Consider the following 14,285-nt stretch of genomic DNA (forward strand, 5'->3'; position numbering starts at 1 on the left):
ACTCCAGCACTTATATTCATGCAAATACCAAAGAAAAGAAACCATATAACTTACTATCTGATCTCTTTGTCCTTACACTTGGAAACAGAAGACTAGAAAATAGAACTACTTCTCCAAAGCTCAGAGCAAGCAGGCAGCCAGAAAACAAAGACAAAGACACTCAAATCCCTCCACCCAAAGTTGAAAAAATCCGGTTTCCTGATTGGTCCTCTGGTCAGGTGCTTCAGGTGAAAGAGACATTAACCCTTAGCTATCTGTTTATGACACGCCCCCCAAATTGCAGACAGTGGGGAAGCTCACTGGCGGCGATTTCCTTCTAGAACTTGAAAATAAACAGATTAATACAACACATAGACCTTTACATATACTCCTAAGTATATAACTAACAGACTTCTACATTTTAAGAACACTTTTTAACTACTGAATTCTGGGAAACTCTCACGGGAGAGTGCATCAGCTACTTTGTTAGAAGCTCCTGTGATGTGTTGAATTTCAAAATCAAAATCTTGGAGAGCTAAACTCCAACGAAGAAGTTTCTTGTTGTTCCCCTTGGCAGTATGAAGCCACTGTAGTGCAGCATGGTCAGTTTGTAGTTGGAACCGCCGTCCCCAAACATATGGGCGTAGCTTTTCCAGGGCGTACACAATGGCATAGCATTCCTTTTCACTGACTGACCAGTGACTTTCCCTCTCAGACAGTTTCTTGCTGAGAAACACGACAGGATGGAAGTTGTGATCTGTTGCTTCCTGCATGAGCACTGCTCCTATACCACACTCAGATGCATCTGTGGTTACTAGGAATGGCTTGTCAAAATCCGGGGCCCTGAGCACAGGGTCAGACATGAGCGTTGCCTTAAGTTGGGTAAAGGCCTTTTGACACTCATCAGTCCACTTAACTGCATTTGGCTGGGTCTTTTTGGTCAGGTCGGTCAGTGGGGCAGCGATTTGGCTGTAGTGTGGTACAAATCGCCTGTAGTATCCGGCCAAGCCTAAGAAGGATTGGACCTGCTTCTTGGACCGTGGGACAGGCCACTTTTGGATAGCATCTACCTTGGCCTGTAGGGGGTTTATGGTTCCTCGACCCACCTGGTGCCCCAGGTAAGTCACTCTGTTTTGGCCTATTTGACACTTTTTGGCCTTAACAGTTAGTCCTGCCTGCCTGATGCGCTCAAAGACCTTTTCCAGGTGTAGTAGGTGTTCGGGCCAGGAGTCTGAAAAAATGGCCACATCATCGAGGTAGGCAACTGCAAATTCTCCCAGTCCAGCTAGTAGACCATCTACCAGCCTCTGGAAGGTGGCGGGTGCATTTCGAAGGCCGAAAGGAAGGACATTGAATTCATACACCCCCGCATGGGTGACGAATGCTGACCTCTCCTTGGCAGGTTCATCTAGCGGTACTTGCCAGTACCCCTTGGTTAAGTCTATTGTAGAGATGAACTGGGCACGTCCCAACTTTTCCAATAGCTCATCGGTACGTGGCATTGGATAGTTGTCCGGACGAGTTACAGCATTTAGCTTACGGTAGTCCACGCAAAAGCGTATTTCCCCATCTGGTTTGGGTACCAGAACCACTGGAGATGCCCATGCACTGGTAGATGAGCGGATTATACCCATCTGTAGCATGTTTTGGATCTCCCGTTCTATAGCAGCTTGGGCATGAGGCGACACTCGGTAGGGTGGGGTTCTGATTGGGTGAGCATTACCTGTATCAATGGAGTGGTATGCCCGTTCAGTCCGTCCTGGGGTGGCTGAGAACAATGGGGCGAAGCTAGTGCACAGCTCCTTGATTTGTTGCCGCTGCAGACGTTCCAGGGTGGTTGAGAGGTTCACCTCTTCCACGCCACCGTCTTTTTTCCCGTCGTAGTAGATACCGTCAGGCCACTCAGCATCCTCTCCCTGGACTGTAAACTGACAAACCTGTAAGTCTCTGGAATAGAAAGGCTTGAGAGAATTAACATGGTACACTTTAGGCTTTAGTGAGGAATTGGGAAATGCTATGAGGTAGTTTACAGCTCCCAGGCGCTCTTGGACCGTGAATGGCCCTTCCCATGATGCTTCCATCTTATGGGCCTGTTGCGCCTTCAAGACCATAACCTGGTCTCCTACCTGGAAGGACCGATCTCTGGCATGTCTGTCATACCAGGCCTTTTGCTCTTCTTGAGCATCCTTTAGGTTCTCTCTAGCAAGGGCTAAAGAGTGTCGGAGGGTGCTTTGTAGGTTGCTTACAAAGTCCAGAATGTTAGTTCCTGGAGAAGGCGTAAACCCCTCCCATTGCTGCTTCACCAACTGTAATGGCCCCTTAACCTCGTGACCATACACAAGTTCAAATGGTGAAAACCCTAAACTGGGATGTGGTACAGCCCTGTAGGCAAACAGCAACTGCTGCAACACTAGGTCCCAATTATTGGAGAATTCGTTGATGAATTTTCGTATCATGGCCCCCAAAGTTCCATTGAACCTTTCAACCAGGCCATTGGTTTGATGGTGGTACGGGGTGGCAACCAAGTGATTCACCCCATGAGTTTCCCACAGTTTTTCCATGGTCCCTGCCAGGAAATTAGACCCTGAATCTGTAAGGATGTCAGAGGGCCAACCTACCCTGGCAAAGATGTCGGTTAGGGCCAGGCACACAGTGTTAGCCCGGGTGTTGCCTAGAGCTACTGCTTCTGGCCATCGGGTAGCAAAGTCCACTAAAGTCAGTACGTACTGCTTTCCTCTGGGCGTCTTTTTTGGGAAAGGGCCCAGAATATCCACAGCTACTCGCTGAAATGGGACCTCAATTATGGGGAGTGGCTGGAGAGGGGCCTTGACCTGGTCTTGAGGCTTTCCCACTCTTTGGCATACCTCACAAAACCGGACATACTTGGCAACGTCCTTGCCCATCCCCTCCCAGTGGAAGGACTTCCCCAACCGGTCCTTGGTTCGGTTCACCCCAGCATGGCCACTGGGATGATCATGGGCTAAGCTTAAGAGCTTCCCCCGGTACTTAGTTGGAACCACCAACTGTTTTTGCGGCTGCCATTCTTCCCGGTGTCCACCAGAAAGAATTTCCTTGTATAAAAGTCCTTGGTCTATAACAAACCGGGATCGATTAGAAGAGCTGAGAGGCGGTGGGGTGCTCCGTGCCGCCGCCCACGCTTTCTGAAGGCTGTCATCTGCTTCCTGCTCAGCCTGGAACTGTTCCCTTGAGGCTGGGGTCACCAGTTCTTCCTCAGACTGTGGACTTGGGCTTGGTCCCTCTGGAAGCGATGTAGGTGATGGGGTTGTTTCCGTTGCTGGTGCACCACTCTCCGCTGGTGCACCTGAGGGTATTTCAGGCTCTGGCTGAGCCTTTTGGGTATGGCTGTCTGTTGCTTCTGCCAGTTTTGGCTCGCTGGCGCCCTCTGGCGTTGAGTTTGAAGATGGGGTTGCACTTGCTGGTGCTGGTTGCTGTTCCAGTTCCGGGCCTGGGACTGGAGATGCTGTGGCTGTTTCAGTGGTTGGCATGGAATCTGGATCCACTACCTCTGCCTGGGTCTCTGGTAACACAGACGGGGCCTCTGTGGACGGTTCAGGAACAGGAATGGGTCTGGAAGCTTGCCTGGTTTGGCTACGTGTAACCATTCCCACTCTCTTGGCCCTCCTCACCTGGTTGGCCAAGTCTTCCCCCAGTAGCATGGGGATAGGATAATTGTCATAGACTGCAAAAGTCCACATTCCTGACCAGCCTTTGTACTGGACAGGCAGTTGAGCTGTAGGCAAGTCTACAGCTTGTGACATGAAGGGGTAAATTGTAACTTTGGCCTTTGGGTTGATGAATTTGGGGTCAACGAAGGATTGGTGGATAGCTGACACTTGTGCCCCCGTGTCTCTCCACGCAGTAACCTTCTTTCCGCCCACTCTCAAATTTTCCCTTCGCTCCAAGGGTATTTGAGAGGCATCCGGGCCTGGGGATCTTTGGGGTGATGGTGGTGTAATGAATTGCACTCGCATGGTGTTCTTTGGACAGTTGGCCTTGATATGTCCCAGTTCATTACACTTAAAGCATCTTCCATCTGATGGGTCACTGGGCCGAGGTGAGTTACTGGAGACTGGTGAGGTTGAAGGGTAGGGTATCTGTGGCTTTACTTGGGTGGTATGTGGGGTCTTTGGCTGTCCTCGGTTGTAGGGTTTATGGTCTGTGTGCCCCCTGGGGTAATCGTTCCCCTTGACAGTAGCTTTCTTGCTTTCTGCCAGTTCCATCCATTTGGCTCCAATCTCCCCCGCCTCAGCGATATCTTTGGGATTTCCATCTTGTATGTACCGTGTGATGTCTTCAGGAACACCATCCAAGAACTGCTCCATTTGTATGAGGAGGTTCAGTTCTTCCAAGGTTTGAATGTTGTTTCCTGTTAGCCAGGCCTCATAGTTTTTTGCAATGCAGTAGGCGTGTTTGGGAAATGACACCTCTGGTTTCCACTTTTGGGTTCTGAAGCGCCGACGGGCATGATCTGGGGTTATCCCCATCCTGTATCTGGCCTTGGTTAGAAAAAGTTTATAGTCATTCATTTGGTGCTTAGGCATTTCAGCTGCCACCTCTGCTAAAGGTCCACTGAGCTGTGACCTCAATTCTACCATGTACTGGTCTTCGGGAATGCTGTACCCAAGACAGGCTCTTTCAAAGTTTTCCAAGAAGGCCTCGGTGTCATCACCTGCCTTGTAGGTGGGAAATTTCCTGTGCTGTGGAGCAATATTTGGCGCCGGGTTGTTAGGGTTGGCTGGCACAGGCAGCCCAGCTTTTGCCATCTCCAGTTCATGTTTTCTCTGTTTTTCCTTCTCTTCATTTTCTTTTTGTTGTTTTTCCATTTCTTTTTGTTGTTTTTCCATTTCTTTTTGGTGTTTTTCCATGTCTCGGAGGTGGGCCGCCTCCTCTTCTTCTTGCTTCCTTCTGTGGGCCAACTCATCTTCTGCTTGTTTCCTTCGGTAGGCCATCTCTTCTTCTTCTAGTTTTCTTTTGTGTGCTGCCTCTTTGGCTGCCTCTTTGGCTGCCTGTTCTCTTTGGTAGGCTGCCTCTTTGATTTGTTCTTTTCTTTCTTTCATCGCCATCTCTTTTTGTTTTATTTCCAGTTGTCGCCTGTGTTCAGCTTCTTTGATTTGTTCTTCGGCGTCAATTTTTGCCTTAGAAGTCATGGTTCCTGTTTTCTTGTGTTGGGGTGCCCTTCGGTGTTTATCTTCTGAACTGCAGGTTCTCTGTTGCCTCCTGAAGTCTGCCTAGCAACAGTGCCTTTAGCTAATTTTTCTTTTCTCTTTCTAGCTAATGTTCAATGAAGGGAAACCAGAAAAACCACTTTATTTGCATGCATATAAGTGCCGGTACTTGCCTGCTAATGGGAGGGCTATTGCATGACAAAAGACCCTTAACATGCAAGCCACAACTGCGAGAGAGAGCAGAAAAAAAAATTCTCTCTGGTTCCCTTTTAAAACCAACTGCTTCTCTCTGCTAAAAAGCCCTTAGCAGAGAAAAGAAAAATATAATATTTCTACTGGCTTTTGGGTTCTGTCTATCTCCCACCAGCTGCCACTCATGTAATAACCTTAGTCCCAGATTTGGACCTTAGCGTCCAAAATATGGGGGTTAGCATGAAAACCTCCAAGCTTAGTTACCAGCTTGGACCTGGTACCTGCTGCCACCACCCAAAAAATTAGAGTGTTTTGGGGCACTCTGGTCCCCCTGAAAAACCTTTCCTGGGGACCCCAAGACCCAAATCCCTTGAGTCTCACAACAAAGGGAAATAATCCTTTTTCCCTTCCCCCCTCCAGGTGCTCCTGGAGAGATACACAGACACAAGCTCTGTGAATCCAAACAGAGTGAATCTCCCTCTCTGTTCCCAATCCTGGAAACAAAAAGTACTTTCCTATTCCCCCAGAGGGAATGCAAAGTCAGGCTAGCAATCCAACACACAAATCTCCCCTTGATTTCTTCCTCCCACCAATTCCCTGGTGAGTACAGACTCAATTTCCCTGAAGTAAAGAAAAACTCCAACAGGTCTTAAAAGAAAGCTTTATATAAAAAGAAAGAAAAATAAGTACAAATGTTCTCTCTGTATTAAGATGATACAACACAGGGTCAATTGCTTAAAAGAATATTGAATAAACAGCCTTATTCAAAAAGAATACAAATCAAAGCACTCCAGCACTTATATTCATGCAAATACCAAAGAAAAGAAACCATATAACTTACTATCTGATCTCTTTGTCCTTACACTTGGAAACAGAAGACTAGAAAATAGAACTACTTCTCCAAAGCTCAGAGCAAGCAGGCAGCCAGAAAACAAAGACAAAGACACTCAAATCCCTCCACCCAAAGTTGAAAAAATCCGGTTTCCTGATTGGTCCTCTGGTCAGGTGCTTCAGGTGAAAGAGACATTAACCCTTAGCTATCTGTTTATGACACGGCCGTTCCTATGTTCTTATATATGTTTGCATGCCAATGGAAGGGCCACAGGGAGTGAGTCTGCTCTGCAAAAGGAAGAGAAATGGTCTGTGATTCACCACTGAAGTGTGTAAATTTGGTTATGCTGGGGACATATAAAGGGTATGTTCATTTGGTCTGTGCATAGTATAGACGCTCATAATCTCATGCTTGGATAAAGAAGAGAGTTCTAGATTATACCACCTATTCTCCCAGCTACAGTTCAGTTTCCAGTGGGACTGGCCCTGGCCTGAAGTCAGGTCAGCCCTTCCAACACACACTGTTTTCCAGAGCACAACTTTTACTTAAGCTTTGCTCATGGTCCAGGGTTTGGCTCAATGTGCAATAGTTTATCATCTGCAATTTTTGCCACTGACCATTCTCAAATGGTGGTGCCAAGGGCTTGGAAAAAACATGGAAAAAATAGTTGTCTGCCCCCAAAAACAACTGAAGAAAATTAATAACCACTTGCATTTCTTTGATAGCCTTGGAGTACTGACGAACAAAAGAACTAAGATGTTTGGAACAAAATCCACTGCTCTATTAGTCTGAAATCACCACACACAGAAACCCATAAATGGGAAGTGAGTTCTACTTCTGATCTTTATGGTTAATGGGCCTGACACAAAGCCCACTAAACTGGGTGGAGTAACTCCCATTAACTTCAACAAGCTTTGGATCAGGCCCCATTTTTGTTCATTAAAAGAGCTAGGGGGGAAGTGATGAAAAAAAGACAGGCTTGCCTGTCTAAAATTGATGAATATTGATCTTACACAGGTTTAAATCAAGAGCGACTCCATTGCCTTCTGTTCTACCTGGGGTTTTATACTGCATCTGTATGGCACTGAGCGTCTGTGGTCATCAACAGAGTTACTAAGCTCTTGAAATCTGAAGAACACCTGTACTATTAGAGGTGCTTGATGACTTGGAGGTATATAACAGCCCAGCCCTTCGTGCAGTAATGAAACGTATGCCTAAATACAGGGCCGAAGCTTCCATTTAGGCGGCCTAGGCAATTGTCTAGGGCGCCAGGATTATTGGTGGGCGGCGTTTTGCCGGAGAGGGCGGCAGGCGGCTCTGGTGGACCTATCGCAGTCGTGGCTGCGGAGGGTCCGCTGGTCTGTGGCTCTGGTGGAGCTGCCACAGTCATGCCTGCGGACGGTCGGCTGCTTGCACGGCTCCAGTGGACCTCCCGCAGGCACCACTGCGGCAGCTCCACCAGAGCCGCGGAGCAGCCGACCGTCCGCAGCCACCTCGGGACTAGTGTGCGGGGCGGCGAAATTGCCATGCGCCTAGGGCACTAAAACCCCTAGCGCCAGTCCTGCCTAAATACATACCATATAGAAATTGCCTCCCTCACCAAACCGAAACAAAACTAAGGAATGAATTAAGATTGCTGGCACACCACACTGACTCCCCTGCTTGCTATCTCAAACAAATGTACAGTTAAAAAAACAAAAATGGTTAAACAGGGAAATGTGGCATTAAGATGATGCTTCTTAAACTACACAAAAACTCCCAATCAATAGGAAAAAGGGAAACCAAGAGTTAAGGTTACACTTGTCATACCTTAACCCTGTGCCCTAATAGCAGAATAAATTACCCCTGCATGAAATACAGTGCTGACTGTAAATGGGAGGGACATGCTCCACCAATCAATCAAACTTTGTATTATGATGTGACTAGAAAAACACAGTGGTTTACTAGTAGCTGGCATTCCAGAGGGGGCAGTCACTTATAGCTGTTTTGCTTTGATTTCCCTATCTGTAAACTGGGAACAATGACACTTTGCTTCCTCAAAGGGATTCATGTTTGTGTAAAAGGCTTTGAGCTCTTTAGGGAAACGCTTCCTCCCTCATGAAATTCTGAAGACTTTATAGGATTTGTAATTGTCAGATTTCATCCAAATGAGGAAGTTTCTACTCACTTTATATAATAATTCGGTCCATTTTAGGGTTTGTCCTGCTACCCATCACAGAAATATCGGCAGCCCAGATCCTCAAAGGGATTTCTATGGGAAACAGATGCCTATATATCTTTGAGGGCTGGACCTGAGCATCTTCCACATAAAATAGTCTGACAGAAGCAAGTCCCTAGATCCTCTGGTTCTCCGCCCATGCCAAGTGATAGGCAGCTCTGCTTAGGTTTGGGGGTAGAGGGACAAGCAGGAGCAAAAGTGTGTGTGGAGGAAAGGGGGACAAGTTCCTGTTTTAAATGCCATTGGCAGCTTTATTTGGTAGAATTTCCTACAGAAGGTTACACTACATTCACCAGTGCTCCTCTGGAAGTCTAGCCCTCTTAACTGAAAATATCCTAGTCCTGTCTCTGCTGCCTTCACAAGAACATGTGGCACAGTTCAGGACAACTGCACATGTAGTAGTTCCCTTCAGTGGTACAGCAAGGGCACTCACCCTCAGGTTTCTGACTCCTTTGGCCATCACTTCTCTTGGGTGGAGACCCATCTTCTGGTCTCTTTCCCTTCTGACTAGGGTATCTCCAGAGTGAACAGTTCCCTGCCTGTACAGGTATGGTGACAATTCTCTGAAAAGTTACCATATTTTTGGAGTTCAGTGTGCCTACCCTACACACACTCACATCTTATATCATTTGAATGCTTATTTTATATATGTTCAGATGAGGTCTGATGTGGAGCTGTCCAATGGTGCCGTAAGCCTGTAGGTGAGGTGAAAGTACGGTACCCAAAATGAGAACACCATTTTTAGCTCAGTTCCAGAAACACTGCAACGTGACTATGACTAGACGTTTTTACTGTTTAAGTTCATTTCAACTTCTTAATGCCTTACCCACACAGTGTTCCATACTGCAGGCAGGTCCAACTATGCCATATAGATATCAGTCTACATTCTTGGCATGTTAAATCTCCCTGAGGAAGTACATGATGCATGTCAGACACATGGTTCTTTCAATGGCATTTGGAGTGATGTGGAAACAGAGAAAACTGCCTTCAAAGACTCAAAGGGCAGAAGTGAGATTGTAGGACTGTCAAAAAAGAATCCAGACCTTGTTATATGGACCCCCACAAGTCGTATCCTGAGTGAATATGCAAAAGCTATGAGAAAGAAGTCACCTAACAAGAAGTAGTGAAGACACAATCCACAAACAAGTCCTTGCCAACCATGTCATCAACAATATGATAAACCCATTTGACCCTGAATCACATCCAGAGGTGCATATCAACTTATCTACTGGACTATGTGTAACATCAGATGTACAAGAGTCTCTGCTGAAAATGTTAGATGTTGGTGAAGAACAAATGGAGAGATTTGTGAGAGGTGCACTTAATTCTTATGGGGCATGTAGCTTCTTCAGGATAATCAAGAAATCTGGCACCCCTGACATGGCCAAGACGACCATATTTAAGTCTGGTAAGGAAGGAACAATCACAGCACCTATCATACCTGTGCATGCAATTTGTGACACACTCAATTCTGACTTCTGCAAGATACTACCTGCTTGTTAGCATATAGATATTCAGGCCTGTCTGCAAAGACCTATACTTTAAGAATTGAGGTGTATTCTTATCACTTAGCTAGTTATAGAGGTATAAAAGAAAGAATCAAAATCACTGTCCATGTAATGGCCTTCTCTTACTGTGACAGGCTAAGGCCTTCAGCTAAGATGTAGTTAGGCAGCCATAAGCTGGGAAGTGTATGGTCACATCCTCACATTCCAAACTAGTCACATTGAAATAAGGTGCTATTGGGAATACAATCCTGTCCTGATATTCCTTGTCATAAACAGATAGTTAAGGGTTAATGTCTCTTTTACCTGTAAAGGGTTAACAAACAGGGAACCAAACACCTGACCAGGGGACCAATCAGGAGACAAGATACTTTCAAATTTCAGTGGAGGGAAGCCTTTGTTTGTGTTTTTTGGGTTTTGCTTTGTTCTCTCTGGGTCCTGGAAGGGGCTAGATGTGCAGCCAGGTTTCTTGCCAATCTCCCTGCTACAGTCTCTTATATATTCAGAATAGTGAGTATCTAGTAAGGATCAGGCGGTTTTAGTCTTTTTAATTGGTTTTCTTTATTTGGAAATGTGTATCTGGCTGGTAGAGTTTTAATGTGTATTTGGCTGGAAGTATTTTAAATTGTATTTCTGCTGGAGGAGGTTTTTTCTCCAAATTATATAAGCTGACAGACCCTGTAACTTTTACCATCTAAATTACAGAGATAACTTTTACCTTTTTTCTTTCTTTTTTTATTAAAAGGTTTGCTTTTAAGACCTGTCTGCTTTTTTCCCCTTGTTGAGGCTCAAGGGAATTGAGTTTGTACTTAACAGGGAAGAAAGGGAAGGGAGGGGAGAGGGGTGGAATCCCTTTGTTTTAGGTTCACGGAGCTTGAATCTGTATTGCCTCTGGGTGAGGGAGAAGGGGAGGGGGGAAGGAACATTCCTCCCTGTTTTAAGATTCAAGGGGTTTGAATCACAGTAATCTTCCAGGGCAACCCAGGGAGGGAAGCCTAGGAAAGGCACTGGTGAAAGAAAGAGTTTACTTTCTTGTGTTAAGATCCAGGGGGTCTGGGTCTTGGGGGTCCCCAGGGAAGGTTTTGGGTGAACCAGAGTGTATCAGTCACTGGAATTCCTGATTGGTGGCAGCTTATCAGATCTAAGCAGGTAATTAAGCTTAGAGGAATTCATGCTAGTACCCCAACTTTTGGACTCTAAGGTTCAGATTGGGGAAAGATACTATGACATTCCTATCACCTCCAGAGAAAGGGAAGAGCCTAGAAGATGTAAAAGGAAACTTAGTTTGATCACATCCTGTCTGGCAAGAACTCACTTATCAATAGACACAGCTGGAGAACCCTTATGTCTGTATAGATGTAGTTGTGAAATCCTCACTTCTGTATTGTTTTGTATGTTTCTGTCTACTGTATAATTGATTTTGTTGGGTGTAAACCAATTAAGGTGGTGGTGTATAATTGGCTAAATAAGCATGTTACAATATGTTAGGATTGGTTAGTTAAATTTCAGTAAAATGATTGGTTAAGGAATAGCTAAGCAAAACTCAGGTTTTGCGATATAGTCTGAAGTCAATCAAGAAGTGGGGAGGGGGGGAATGGGAACAGGGACTGGAGGAATTGGGATCCTGTTTTGCTAAAGAGTGAATGGGAACAGGGATGGCTCTGTGGTGTCAGAGCTGGGAAGGGGGACACTAAGGAAAGAAACTGGAATAATGCTTGCTGGAAGTTCACCCCAATAAACATCGAATTGTTTGCGCCTTTGGACTTCGGGTATTCTTGCTCTCTGTTCATGCGAGAAGGACCAGGGAAGTAAGAGGGTGAAGGAATAAGCCCCCTAACACTGCTGTACATGCCTTAACTGGATGTGATTCTGCATCATCCCTATCAACTATTGGGAAAAAAATCTGTGTTTAGACTCAGCAAATCAAATGGAGTCTACCACTTGAGAGATCTTGCTAATTTGGCAGAAAGTAAGGATAAGCTGCAATTTCTGCAGAAAGGAAGTCCACAGCACTGCTGTGTGAGCAGAGAAAGAAAAGGAGACCACTTCATACCTATGGTGCTAAAGGGTTCTTTGATAGTCCTATCATTGCCCCAAGGTTTACATTAGTGAGTCTCCTGGAAATGTTACTTACAGCCCTACAATAATAGATAACCAATGTATTTTCACTACAATGGATCCCAAAGATATTAATTTTAATTCAATCAGGTTTATCCAGGATCCAAGCCAGAAACTGCCCCTCAGACATAACACTGTATGGCCCCCCCAGGGAACTGAGTCCAAGCTCCTGCTAGCGCAGACAACCCCGCCATACCTTTATCATGTCTATTAAAAGGAGTTAGGTGCATGGCCCTGTCCTGGGGCAGTGGAGGTGGCAGGCCCACGCTGCTGGAGGGGAGGCTCTGGGCATGGCTGAGAGGAGCTTGTTCAGCCAATGGCGAATTAGCCAATGGGGCCACAGGGCCTGTGCCCAGGGGCAGGGCCGTCCTTAGGCATAGGCAACATAGGCAGCTGCGTAGGGCACCTGAAAATTTGGGGCACCACTGGGTCTTAGTGTCCACCCTCTTGTTTTCCTATCCCTGTTCTGACCCTTCCTGCAGGCTCCCACAGATGGCTGCTCTAGCCTGGTGAGTCTTCCTTGGGAGGGAATCTAGTAGTTAAAAGTGAAAAAACTCCAGCCTGCCAGACCTATTAGCACAACATTGAAACTGTTAAAGAGACATTCAAGGGGTAATAAAGCCATTTAACAGGCATTTGCCAACCCCAAGGTATATACTGACAGGTTTCAGAGTGGTAGTCCTGTTAGTCTGTATCAGCAAAAACAAGGACCTCAAAGACTAACAAATTATTTGGGCATAAGCTTTTGTGGACTAGAACCCATTTTATCAGATGTCCACAAAAGCTTATGCCCAAATAAATTTTTATACTGTCAGTTTCTGACTTTACTGACAAAAACAGTTGTGCATTAATGTAATATTTACACAGAACATGTCAGTCTACAGGACCTTAGTTTAAAATTTGCTTTAAAAATATTTCATTAGTGAGCTGGTGAAGATTATAAAATCACATTTCTAAAAAATGCTTGCATAGAGTTTTAGATGCACAATCATCTTTAGCCTTAAATGTGTGGATCTTCACACAGTTTTTTAAATAAATGCTTCAAAAGACCTCCATTATCTAAAATACACATTTTAATTACTATAGTTAAAAAAAAAGGTGCTTCCAAGTCTTCCTGTCCTTTCTGTCCATCCCTTCACCACCTCTCCCCCCACTCCCCACTGAAGAGAGCCCTTAAAGGGACAACAGTCCTTCCCTTCCAGATAGCTGGACAAAGAGTTCCCTTTCTTTACTTCTGACTAGCCGACAAACTAGTTTTAAAAGAACCTTCCAGCAAAATCATTATATGTAATGTTGTATTCAGCAGGACAGCTGACTCACCCTTACTATGAAGTTTTTGCAAATAAATCTCTGACGAACTTCAGGGCATATCAAAAAACCTGTGACTGACATTTTTTATTCCCAAATTTTAGTGCTTTTAATTAGGTACTTTCTTCATGTCCATTCTGCATGAGGGAGAGTGCATGGAAGTCTCTGCGGGGAACTGTGACTCTCCGCCACCATAAGGCAGGCCGGGCATCTCATTATCCTTTGCTGTCAAGTCCCTCCTCCCCCTCCCCCACCAGGCTGTGAGCTTGGGCTGCCATCCGGCATAGGGGCACCAGTTTAATAATACTGCGTAGGGCCCCATAAATCCTAAGGACGGCCCTGCCCAGGGGCCCTGGCCAATGGGGCGCCCTGACCTGTTCGCCACCTGACGCTCCTGCTGGGAGTGGAAGAAGCCCCCGCACCTCGACACCACTCCCCGGCAGTGGCGTCGGGTGGGCGAAGTGGGGGAGGGCCCCACCTCAACCCCATTTCCCCAGCAGTGGCGCCGGGCGTGCGGAGCAGGGGAGCCCCAGCGCCCCAACCCCATTTCCCCAGCAGGAGCGCGGGAGGAGGGGGACGGAGGACTGGAGGGGGAGAGGGGCCCCCACTCGCTCTGGCCCAGGACCCCACAAAACTGTAATTCGCCTCCAGGTTCGGCTGGAAAGGACTCAGCCGCATGGCCAGAGCAGGGCCCGGGCTTTAACGAAGTTCCGCTTGGCCTCCAGCCCCTGGCTGAGGCGATGAGCTGAGCCCCAGGCTGGCCCCGGGCCAGGCTCACCGAGCCCCACGCTGCCCTGGCTCAGCCCCTGCTAGCGCCCCGGGAAGCCCAGGCTGCAGGGCGAGGGGGCGCACGTCGGCTCCGGCCTGGGCTAGGAGCAGGAAGGGCTCAGGCGGGTGAGGGTGGGCGCGAGCCTGAGGAGCCCAGCTACCCGGGTCACCATGGCAAC

This window comes from Gopherus flavomarginatus, chromosome 4 (genome assembly GCF_025201925.1).
Source record: "Gopherus flavomarginatus isolate rGopFla2 chromosome 4, rGopFla2.mat.asm, whole genome shotgun sequence".
Classification (NCBI taxonomy): domain Eukaryota; kingdom Metazoa; phylum Chordata; order Testudines; family Testudinidae; genus Gopherus; species Gopherus flavomarginatus.